The sequence below is a fragment of the Podarcis tiliguerta genome (genome assembly GCF_965153285.1).
Source record: "Podarcis tiliguerta genome assembly, chromosome: 8".
NCBI lineage: Eukaryota > Metazoa > Chordata > Lepidosauria > Squamata > Lacertidae > Podarcis > Podarcis tiliguerta.
Genome location: NC_139541.1, coordinates 29,854,709 through 29,866,818, shown reverse-complemented (window position 1 = coordinate 29,866,818; position 12,110 = coordinate 29,854,709). Strand labels below are relative to the sequence as shown.

General features: G+C 42.6%; 1 long non-coding RNA gene across 2 annotated transcripts; it reads right to left on the bottom strand.

The window, feature by feature from the left end:
• Positions 1-209: 209 nt before the first annotated feature.
• Positions 210-11,461, bottom strand: LOC310682795. Of its 2 annotated transcripts, none has more exons than XR_014514165.1 (3): positions 11,148-11,461; positions 9,111-9,256; positions 210-445 (listed from the first exon to the last, which is right to left on the bottom strand). It is a non-coding gene; the product is annotated as an uncharacterized lncRNA (long non-coding RNA). The 2 variants fall into 2 exon arrangements; XR_014514166.1 differs by lacking the exon at positions 210-445 and adding an exon at positions 5,486-5,964.
• Positions 11,462-12,110: the final 649 nt, after the last annotated feature.

Below are 12,110 nucleotides of genomic sequence, written 5' to 3'. Positions count from 1 at the left end.
TAACTGTCCACTGATGACAGCTATCTTTCCAAAGCATGTAAGATTTGGAGCACCATCTGTATCTCTATTGTACTTAAGTTATTTCAGCAAATATGATAAAAATACAAAGAGGAAGGGAGTCACAATATAGTTACATTAATTTAGAACATCGTACCATACACACCATATTACATAGTTGACAGTAGCTCTTTAACTTGCCAGACACAGCATCAGAGGAAGGGGGTTCCATCTTTATTACTTAGTCCAAACTATAAAACTGTATCAGTTGCTCCAAGATACTACCAAGCCAAGATGCTTCTCCTGATTCAGCTTCAGGACTGCTGTTGGTAATCCTGAATTATCATCTTGATCCTTGCCATGGTCCTGGTAGCCTTGCAGTTTATCTGAGAGATCTGGTCCTGCCGGCATCCATCTTGCTCAGACCACCATCTTCTCTTGGTTGAATCTGAACCACCTAGATAGAAGAGGTGAGAGAATGGTGGAAAGTATTTATGTCCTTCTTCATCAGTGCAAAATACAGCCTCTTTTAAATGAGGCTGGACAACCACAGCTGGAGTGCTAAAGCACATGCTTTTCATCTACATTTGTATGAGCACATTTTATACAAATCGGTTTCTTCTTTTTATTATTATTCATTTCTTCTTTGGAGTGATGCATAAGTGGCCAGTCTATCTGATACATTGATGGGAGTTAACTCCATGTTGTTTTTAAGTTGATGTGAATCAACCCCCAGGATGCGGGGAGGGAGGGGTTCAACCCAACTGCAGTGCAGACAACAGGGATGTCAAAACTTGTAGCTCCAACAGAGTTTCTGATCTCACTTTCAAGCCTGTCAAAGGCTCAGCTTTGCCTGTATGTTTACACACACACACACACACACACACACACACACCTCAGAGAGCTGTGCTCATTTCCCCAGCACTTTTGGAGGAGAATAGCAGGAAGAGAATGCCAGCCACTGAACCGACTGTGAACGTCATCCTGAAATGCATCCTCCAAGTATTGACGATAAATTACGGGGCTTCAGCAGTGCTACAAATCCTGTGCTTCAACATGTCCAAAAGGAACTATTATGCTCCCAACCTAGTATAAAATAATCACAGTAAAATAGGTGGACTTGTCAAGTGGTTAAAAGATAACACTGAAATACACAGCACTCGGTTTGCGACGGAGCCATCAAAGGCAGTAAATAATGGTGGAGAAAACAGCAAACCGGGCCAAAACATTGTTATTGTTGTGGAAATCATCTCCCTCTCAGTGGCTCCAACCAGATTCAATAGCAAGAATCAAAGGCAGTCCAAGGGCTACAAAGAACCTGAAGTTTGTAGGTTCCAAAATTGTAGTTCACATCTCTAGTTTTTTTCATCCATTGTCTTCATCATGAACACCATTGTTATTGTTGTTGTTCCTCTTATTATGCATGGTGTTTTGTAGAGCTTCATAATCAAAGCAAATAGGCCACAATGTCATGAACCCAGTCGTGAATAGCAGTCAGGATTCTGGTACAGAGGAGGATGAACTAATTCAATCTGAAATACCAACATCTCCATGATTTTATTACTGGATCAGGACTCAGACCCAAAGACTGACCCAAAGTCCATAAACCAGGGGTCCTTTTGAACCACCCCAGACTGGGACACCACAAAACAGCACTCCCTCTGCTTTAGTTTGTGGGTCTCATCCTGTCTGCTTATCAGTGCAAATAATGCACAAACTAGGAGCTGTCTCAGAGGTGATAGATGCTAGGCTCCAGGTCAGAGGACCACAGCTCCCAAAAGTGGGGGTTGGAGAGCTGTGGTCCTCCAGATGTGGCTGGACTTCAAAACTCATTCTCCCTAGTTAGCATGGTCAGTGGTCAGGAATACCAGCAGTTGCAGTCCAACAGCACCTGGAGGGTCATAGGTGCCTTCAAGGTTCTTTGCTGTTTAGAAAGGACATAGAGTTGGATGTATGGTCTAAAAGACCAATGTCTAAAAGACATTGGCCAAGCACTGCATCTCATCAGAGCAGACTGCCTGCATGGAGCTATCCTTGGTCCTGCAGCTCCAGCCAAACATCACCTGTCTGACTAAGCCAGCTTCAGGCACCCAAAATTCCCTGTGGACTTCTTCTCATGAACTAGAGAAGGGGAATGCTCTACGGAGAGTTCTGGGGGCCAGAAGGAGAGGCCTACAGGACCTTGTTTGGCCCCTGGGCCCAAGGCTCTCCGTTCCTAATCTAGATTATGATGACCCACCAACCACAAGAAGCATAGTGCAGGATGTCACAAATGCCCAAAGAATAAAGGGAGCAAGTTTGACAAAATGCTGAAAAATCAAATCAGTAATGATAAAGTGCTTCCTGGACTTTTATTACAGAATGATGGAGAAATTGTGTTTCCGAACCAAAAAGGAAAGCAAAGAAGAAGAAAAAGAGTCATTCTGGCAGTATTTTCAACAAATCTTCAAGGTTCATTTACAGTGCAAAAGCCTGGCGGCCCTGGAGATCTGACAAGGAGGAACAAAAAGTTTTCAGGCTCATCTTCCCATAAAATTACAAAGTCACCCTTTCCATAATCAATAGCCATAAATCTCTCTTATGCACTTCACAGCCTTCGTTCATCTATACCGAACCAACTGCCAGCAGGAAAAGAAAAGAAACAAGGGCATCCCCATCAGATATTAGCCCTCTTCCAGAGGTGGGCAGCACATGGCGCTTGGCCTAAATGCATGCTGGGGCAGGGAAGCAAGAAGGTAAGTGGTGGCAGAAAAAGAGGTCAGCAGTACTCATGCTACAATCTGTGGAAGGCAGGAGTGAGCTGCCTGCCCTTTTCCTTACCCACAGTACCTCCATGCAGCAATGCTCCACAGCACTGTGGGAAATTAAAAATGGCTCACTGCTCTTTGACACTGAAGTTTACATAAGACAGAGCCCAGAGAGTGTGCTCCTGGGTGAAACTGGGCCAAGAGCAGACATCAGCACTAGTGGATCCAAGGACAGCAGGTGGTGATGTCAACCCTACTCTGCAGGCTCAGATCATGACAGAAACATAATATATGACTTGGCCCAGGTCACCTGAAAGGTCCTTTTATGAACCTGCCCAGGTTCTAAGATCCTCAAATGAGCACCTTCTCTTGGTCCCATAAACAACAGCAGCATGGTTGGTGGTAACACAAGAGAAGGAGCCTTTTTTTGTGGCTACTCCCAGATTGTGGAAGCAGAGGGACTAGATTGACTCCCTCTTTGTTATTCTTCCACCAGCAGGCTAAGACCTTCTTCTTCAGAAAGGCTTGTGAAAACTGATGCTGATCACTGGACTGCTATCAGGACAAACTGTATTTCAGCTGCTAGATCTAATTGTGTTTTGAATATTTTAACTAATGTTTTAAACTGGTTTTATCACTTACTGTTCTATAATGATCTTTTTAAATATTGGCGGCTGCCTTCAATATGAACTTGGGAGAAAGGCGGGATAGTAATACTAATAATAATAATAACAATAATAATAACCCAACTTCCTTGGAAATTCTAAATCAGAGAGAATACATTGTTGTTTCCTTGTGATAAATCAGGCATCCCTAATTCGCTCATCTAACCATCTGGGCAAGACTCCTGTGGAATGTGTTCATCAGTATATTTACTGCAGAGATATTCTAATTAGATGGCGTGGTAATCTCCCATTACTTTGAATCAGATCAGATGGTCCACTGATATATTAGCAAAGCCAACTCAGATTGGGAAGTGGGTCACACCAATATATCCTTCATCACATGACTCCCTTAATCTGATGCAATTTGTTTTACACAGATATGGGGGCATCCTCATCTCACCACCAAACACTTCTCAAATGGAGAATGTTTTCATAACAGAATCTTAACCTCACAGCATATGCCAACAACACTGTTGTTCTGATCTCTGTTTTTTGTATATTCAATTCTATTTACCAGCTTATTTTATTTTTTTTAATGGATGAAAGAGAGGCAGTGTATTGTGTATGTGAAACTTTTCCCAATGACTGTTTGTTGAAAACCTTCCTTTCCAGCTGATGGAAATAGCCCTCAATGTAAAGCTGGTTACAATGAGAACAATATTGGCCAATCTGCATTTTACTCAGTGTGTGAAAGCCTGTATACATTGAAGATGTTGAGATAATTGTAGTTCATCAGTTGCACATCTGTGAAAATGTTTGGCAAGCAATGTCAGTAAATGGGCAAGTCATCAATCTCACAATATTCTCTACAGCAGTGATATCCCACTTTAGAATGAGTATGGTATAATGGTTAAAGCAGGTCTCCCCCAACCTGGTGCTCTCCATTTGTGTTGAGATGCCTGTGATACCTCAGCCAGACCTGATGTCACCTCATAGTCCAAGCTTTGCATAAATAATGCTTATGTCAGTATTTCCCAATATGGTGCCTTGTCAGTGTTTTAGACCACAACTCCCATCATAGATGACTATTGGCCATGCAATGGGAGCTGTTGGATGTTGGTCAAAGCACCATGTTGGGGAAGGTTGGTATGCATGATTGGCTAGGATGAAGCTGTCAATTATAGTGTTGAGGAGCAGGTCTGCCATTCCAAAGACCACTTCAAGAAACTTATTGGCACAGTGAACTATCTTGTCTTTCTGAAATGCATAAGATATTGTCAGTATAGCAAAACAGATATGATAAACTTACATAATTTTCCCCTTGCCAATAAGCAATGAGAAAAGTGTTTGCCTGCAATTTAATTAAAATCCAGTGGCACCAAAGTATCCAGAACTTAAGCTTCCCTTCTATCAGTCTTTGCAAACTGGAAATTATATTCAAAACACAACAAAAATAATATATAAAACATCTACTGGTTCTGAGAAATTGTTAATCTTCACAACAACAACAAAAATGGCAGTGCTCTAAAACAGATAAATTCTGTCAGAATTAATAATACCAATATATGTTTCATAAAGATGATATTGGAAAACTAATTTAAATTAATTTTATTGGTAGAGAAATGGAATCAGGTGCATAAACGTGGGTCAAAAAACTGATAAGCGCACCACTGAAAAAAATCTTTGTTATGAAATACATTATCACACTGGAAAGATCATCCCAAAAAAATCTACCAGTGTCCAAATTCTGTTGTAAATGTATTAGGAGAAAAGGGCACTTTTGTCCACATGTGATGGGAATGCTTTGTAATTAAAGAACTCTCCTATACTGTTAGAGAGATAAGAGGAGGCAGTTTCCAAATGGACAATGTAGAAAGGATGTTGGGTCATGTGAAATACCCGTTTTGAAGTGACAGGATTGTTTTAGTATCTCATTTCCTGATAGCTGTGCAAGGATAATTACAAAAATGTGGAGAAGCATTGAACTAATTGTTTATAGCTGGTAATTATAATGATTAAAGCTCTGACAATTGATCAGCGCTTAAGGTAGACCTGGGATATTATGATACCAATTAAAGTTACCAGCTGTAAACAATTACGGACGCAGGAAATTAAGACCAAAGTGACTTTTCAACAGAAGTGGGACACCATTTATTGTGTGATGGAATCAAAAGAATGCTCATGAAATTGTTTGGTTCAATATTGTACTGATTCAATTCAAAAGGCCATAGTGCAAGATGACATATTTCTCAGGTGTTGACTGCAGTAGGATTGGGAACCTCTAGTTGACAGACTGGTTGGCAGTACTGGCATTGTGCATTTCTACTTCCACAGTGGTTTTGAAAAATGAAAAGGCTTTGGATCGTAGAAGAGGGCAAGGCTACTTCTTTTGGCAAAGCACATGCTGCCAATGTGCGCTCCTGAGACTTTTTGTGGGCAGGAAGAGGGGAGAAATTTAAAAGCAAAGCTGCACTTTCCAAAGCAACACATAAACTGAAGCACACACATCCTTCAAAATCTGCACTTGTCCGAATTTTGCAATGCAGTTCGCCAGCCAAGCAACATGTACAGCATGCATCCAGTAGGGTGAATTGTGCATCAAAATGCATATGTTCCTGAAAATAACATACCAAAATGCATTATATTAGGGGGAAATACTCTGCCAAAAATGTGCATATTGGGCAAAAGTGCATACCAAAAAAAAAATACATAGATTAGGAGAAAATTGCACTAAAACGCTGATGGATTTTGACATGGACATATAAATTAAAAAACACTGCAAACTAATATGGAAACTCTGCAAACTAATATGGAGTTCAGTTGATAACTGAGAGAAACTGAATTCGGCAGGTTTGCCCACCCAACAAGGAAGATCTTCCTGCCGCTCCCACTGGGTGTCATTCCTGCCTCAGCCTTTGCCATCTGCAATTTTGGCCAAAAACATCTAGTGCTGCCTCAACACCAGGAAGGACTCACCTAAAGGGCAGTACTGAAGGAATGCTGTCTGTGTATAATTTCAATTTAAGGCTAGGTGCTCCTTAAGAAGGGATGCGGGTGGCGCTGTGGGTTAAACCACTGTGCTGCTTGGGCTTGCCGATCAGAAGGTTGGCGGTACGAATCCCCGCAATGAGGTGAGCTCCTGTTGTTTGGTCCCAGCTCCTGCCAACCTAGCAGTTCGAAAGCACACAGTGCAAGTAGATAAATAGGTACCACTCTGGTGGGAAGGTAAACGGCATTTCCATGCGCTGCTCTGGTTTTGCCAGAAGCTGCTTAGTCATGCTGGCCACATGACCCGAAAAAACTGTCTGCAGAAGCTCCATCAGCCTGTAAAGCGAGATGAGGGCTGCAACCCCAGAACCGTTTGTGACTAGACTTACTTGTTGGTGGCCCCTTTACCTGCTCCTTAAGAATTAAGAGAAGGATGCAACTCTTGCTTGCATGGTGCTCAGTGATGTGTAGATCAGACTCCCCATTCACATATTGGAGCTACTGCATCAGGATGCAAATGTTGGTCAGATTTTTATACTGCTTGTATAACTGTTGCCTGCCATTTAGAAAGCAGAAACAAAGATTACCAGCTCCCCAGAGAGCTCTTTGCTTGAAGATCAAAGGACTAAAACCTAGATAATCATCTTTACTTTTATTCCAATTATGGAATGGCATTCCATCTTGCTGCTTTACCAAAATGCAATGGCATGGCCTTCTAAAGCTTGTTATTTGCATTTTATATCTCACCCCCCCCACCTCTCCACATGCCAACATGATGTATTTAATCTAAGCCCTTTTTTCTTTAGATACAAATCCAAGCCAGCATGGTCAATAGTCAGGGATGGAATCATAGAATTGTAGAGGTGGACGAAACCCCAAAGGACATCTAGTCCAACCCCCGCAATGCAAGAATCACAGATAAAGAATCCCTCGCAAGTGGCCATCCAGCCTCTATTTAAAAACCTCCAGTAAAGTAGAATCTACCAGCTTCCAAGGTAGTCCATTACCCTGTCAATTCTTATTGTCAGAAAGTTCTTCCTAATGCTTACATTCATACATCATACATCATTCTATTTGTATGCCACCTTTCCATAGTAAAAGCATGCTCAAGCGGCTTACAACATGAAAAAAATCACATAATTACAAACATAGCAAAAGTAGTAATAAACAATAAATAAACCATCAAAATATACGCAACCAAACTTAAATGATTTCCACATAAATCATAAGAACTAAAATAAAGATATAAAAAGTTTATATCAATAACAGCAACAACCCCACCACCAAACAACCCCCCCCCCAAACAATACCCCAGCCCAAGAATCTGTGCAGCAGCTTCAGCTTGTGTAGCTGGAGCCAGTCAGGGCCTCACCTGGCCAGGTGCAGAAAGGCCTACAAGATATGGAGACCGTCTTTCAGGACTCAGAGCCAAGATGGTTTAGTTGGAATCTCCTTTCTTGTACAGTGGTACCTCTGGTTGCGAATGGGATCCATTCCAGAGCCCCATTCGCAACATGAGCAGAACGCAACCTGTGTCTCCACGTCTGCGTGTGCGCAGATTGCAATTCGCCGCTTCTGTGCATGCGTGTGACATCATTCTGAGCATCTGCATATGCGCGAGCGGCGAAACCCGGAAGTAACCCTTTCTGGTACTTCTGGGTCGCTGCGGGACGCAACCTGGAAAGACGTAACCTGAACCGAACGTAACAAGACAGTAATTTGAATCCACTGGTTCAAGTCCTACCATCTGGTGACACAGAAAACAAACTGGCTCTATCTTCCACGAGACAGCCCGTCGTGTATTTGAAGATGACTATCATCTCTCTTCTCCTGACTAAACATTTTAAATTAATTAATCAGTTAATAGATTGGCTAATCGCTTTATCTTGCCCAGGGCAACCCAAAGCAACTTACAAGCCCCCTGGGGAATCTAAAGCAGATTCTTCCTCACATCAAGGCTTCAGTGCAGCCCCCTCAGCATCCTTGACTTGGATACAGAAAATCCCCAACTCTCTCACCAATTCTTCATAAGGTTTGGTTTCCAGACCCTTTATCATCTTGTCCACCCTTCTCTCAGCACTTTAGAACTTGTCATATCCTTCTTAAACTGTGGTGCCCATTACTCCAGGTGGGGCCTGACTAAGGCAGAATAGAGTGGTACTATTAATTCCCTTGGTGTGGACACTGAACTTCTGTTGATGCAGACTAGAATTACATTATATTTTTTTTGCTGCTGCATCATACTGTTGATTCAGTTTTGGGAATGATGGGAGATGGAGACCAGCAATGTCTAGAGGGCATTGTGTTGGCTACTCATGAAATCAGACCCACCATGATGGTGTTCAGGTTGATACACCTTCTCAATGCAGTATCTAGAGTAAAGAATACCTCCTTAAAATACAGAGATTTTCCATATCTAGCTTAGGATATCAATGCAGAAGGTGATTCAATAAGTCCAGGGAAGGGAAGGCACCTTTGACAGGGCCAACCCTTTCATTCAAGGGAACTGCAATAAAAATCTAGATATCATTTTTTAAAAAGAAAATAACTGTTGGTGGTGACTGTCATGGCTACCAATGTGTGGGAGGGAAAGGCAGTGGGAATGCCTCAGATATTGCCTACAGCAGTCATCACCTCTGCTATGATTCCTGCATTGCAGGAGGTTGGACTATTTGTTTAGAAGATGCTCATTGCTCCATTTTGATCAGTGTTTCCTATACTTACTGGCAGCAACTCTGCAAGGTTTCAGAAAGAGAGTCTTTCCAAGCCCTACCTGGAGCTGCCATTGGGGATTGAACCTGGGACCTTCTGCATGGCAATCAGGTGCTCCACCACAGACCAACAGGCCTTCCCGTTGATAATAGCAGGAGGGCTGAGATGCCATTCAGGCTCCAGAGAGCAAAATGTCTTGATCTGGTGCTGTAAACAATACAGTGGGACCTCGGGTTACATACGCTTCAGGTTACAGACTCTGCTAACCCAGAAATAGTACCTCAGGTTAAGAACTTTAATTCAGGATGAGAACAGAAATTGGGCAGCAGCGGCGTGGCAGCAGCAGGAGGCCCCCATTAGCTAAAGTGGTGCTTCAGGTTAAGAACAGACCTCCGGGACGAATTAAGTACTTAACCCAAGGTACCACTGTACTTTAAAAATCCAACTCCTTCCACCTGCAATCTGTAGGGGTGCAGTCCAGCAAAGATACCCCCATCGCATGCTTCTGCCAGCAGTGCTTCAAGTGCAATGTGCTCTTAATTAACAATTGACAAATCATGTTACTTTCAGATCAATTTTGGTGTCTTATTAAATTGCGTTAACATTTTCATTTATCAGCACGCAAATGGTTTGCACTTATTTATTTATTTAAAAATATCACAAACAGCGGGTGGGGTAGAAACATCTTTTATTTCCAGATTAAGACATGATGCGCCAACTTTCAGCCTTGAGAAAAATTTTACGAGGCGGTTATAAACCCCTGCTAATAGAGGTTTATAATGGAACTGCTGACACAACCTTATGCACTACTTTAATAAAAAGAGTGAGCACGCAAGTCAGGTCTGGAGTAGGGGATCGACCCATAACTCACGGGAGGCAAAGCATTAAGGGAATTATAAATGTCAGTTCCTTATGATTTTTCTGTATCTCATAAAATAGAATAAAAAACCACCATCTATTCTTCTAATATCTGTTTTCCATTTCCTCTTAAATTAATAGAAGAGCTGGCCTGTAATATTGATTTGATTTTTCTAGGGTTTCTTTTTTTAAAAAAAAAAGCTTAAAAGCTCTCTGTTCTGTAGCTGTTGATTCAGTCCCCCCCCCCCAATTGTAAGCTCAGTCTGCTCCTTGACTTACATAGGTTTTCATAACTGCATTCAAATGACTAAAACTGTTTTCTGTTCAAGAAATAACATTATGGAGAAAATGAATTGACCATGCAATTTGGCATTCTGCCAGAAATCATTACATAGCAGAGGTGGGGAAGCTTTTTTCCCCCTTGTCAAGGTGTTCATTCTCTTAGAAAAAGTGGATTGAGAAAAGTTTTTCTCCATCTCTTCTAACTCTAGAACTTGTTGGCATCCAATGAAGATTCCAGAAAGTTAAAATAAATGACTTATTCTTAGTTAAACTATGGAACCTAGCTCCCACAGGATGTAAGTTGGATGGCTTGGATGGCTAACTTGGATGGCTTTAAAAGAAAATGGGACAAATTCATGAATGCTAAGGCTATCAATGGCTATTATTCTGTGGAGTAACCCCGTGTTTCCGGAGGTGTCTGTTCATCTCCTTCAAATCCAGTTGTTGGCATCTGTCTGTCTTGACAGACAATGGAGTGTACTTCCAGGGGTGAAGTTAAACCACTGCATTAGCAGCACTGAAGTGACCTCTGCAAGGCATAAGCCTGGCAGTGTGTATGAAGGTCCTGGACTGCCTAGATGATAAGCCCCCCCCCCTCAGTCTCACTGATGTCATCCAAAGGAAAGCAGAGCAATATGTTTGGCACCAGCATGGCTGTAGGAGTTGCTGAAAGGAGGTGACAAGGTGCCATCCAACCGCCTTAAGCTGCAGATTTGTCTTTTCTTCTCCCAAAAATATCCTGCAAGGCAGAGGGAGTTTGGGTTCAGGGTTTTCCTTCTCCTATCTGGGCTACCTTCCCAGGTGGATGAGCCCCCTTTGCCCCTCACTTCCCCTACACGTGCAGAAACCGCCTTCTTGGCTGTTGGACCTGCTATTGGTCCTGTCTGTTCAATTTGTCTTCACATGCAGGAGAAGTCCCTAACTCATCAAGTGTTTGAGACCCATCACCTACCATCACCTGGTTTAGACAGGCAGTCTCAGGGTATAGCTAATGGTGCATACTGGCAGCTTCTAGAAACTACAAGTGAGAACTGAGTGCAAGATGGGGAGCAAAGGTGGACAAACTACTCCAAAAGGAGCATGATGTGTCCCCCACCAAAGATACTACCCTTTCCCTAACACCCCATACACCCCAAATCCAGTATGGCCCCCTGAAATCTCCCTTCTTCTTCTTTGGAAGAATGAAGAACATGGAGAAGCAACTACAGCAGTGCTCTTTCAGGGGCACAGGCTCTATAGCATAGGTGGATATCAGGTGCTGAATGGCTACTAGGCCCCTTCCACTTGTTCCACAAGCAGGAGTATGCAAATTAAACAAATCTTACCTCACAGTGGGAGGGCAACGCCGCCAGTTGCCAAGGTAATCCAGCTCAGAAGACCATGGTAAGATAAATGCACCACATCTGATAGATACAATATGTCACCTGAGCAAAATGCAAGAACTGCAACTCTTGAGGAAGAGTTGCGGTAAAAAAACAACAGTTCAGAACTGAACTGAGGAGAGAATGTTCCAACACTAGAATATATTCAATTAGAATACACACACACACACACACACACACACACACACATTTGACCAATGCATAGCCAATAACCAAAACTAGCCTAGGGTGTGTAAGATCCCCTTCATCCCATGCAGAAAATGTGCTTTTCATGCAAGGTCAAATGTCACAATTTCCTGCAGGGGGGAGGGGATCCTTGGATGAAACATTATCAGGGTTCAAGGACATGCTCTACTCAGGCTAAAGCTCTTGGAGAGAGAGTGCCAAGTGAGGCCAGCAAGGGATGTATGGCATGAAGAGATCCCCCGAGTTCAGAAAGGGAGACCTGGAGGCATGTGGTTGAGCTCTGAGACTATGGTTCCCCCTGCTTCTTCTCCAAGAGGGCCTGAACCAGTTAGTTATTTATATCTATATAACCA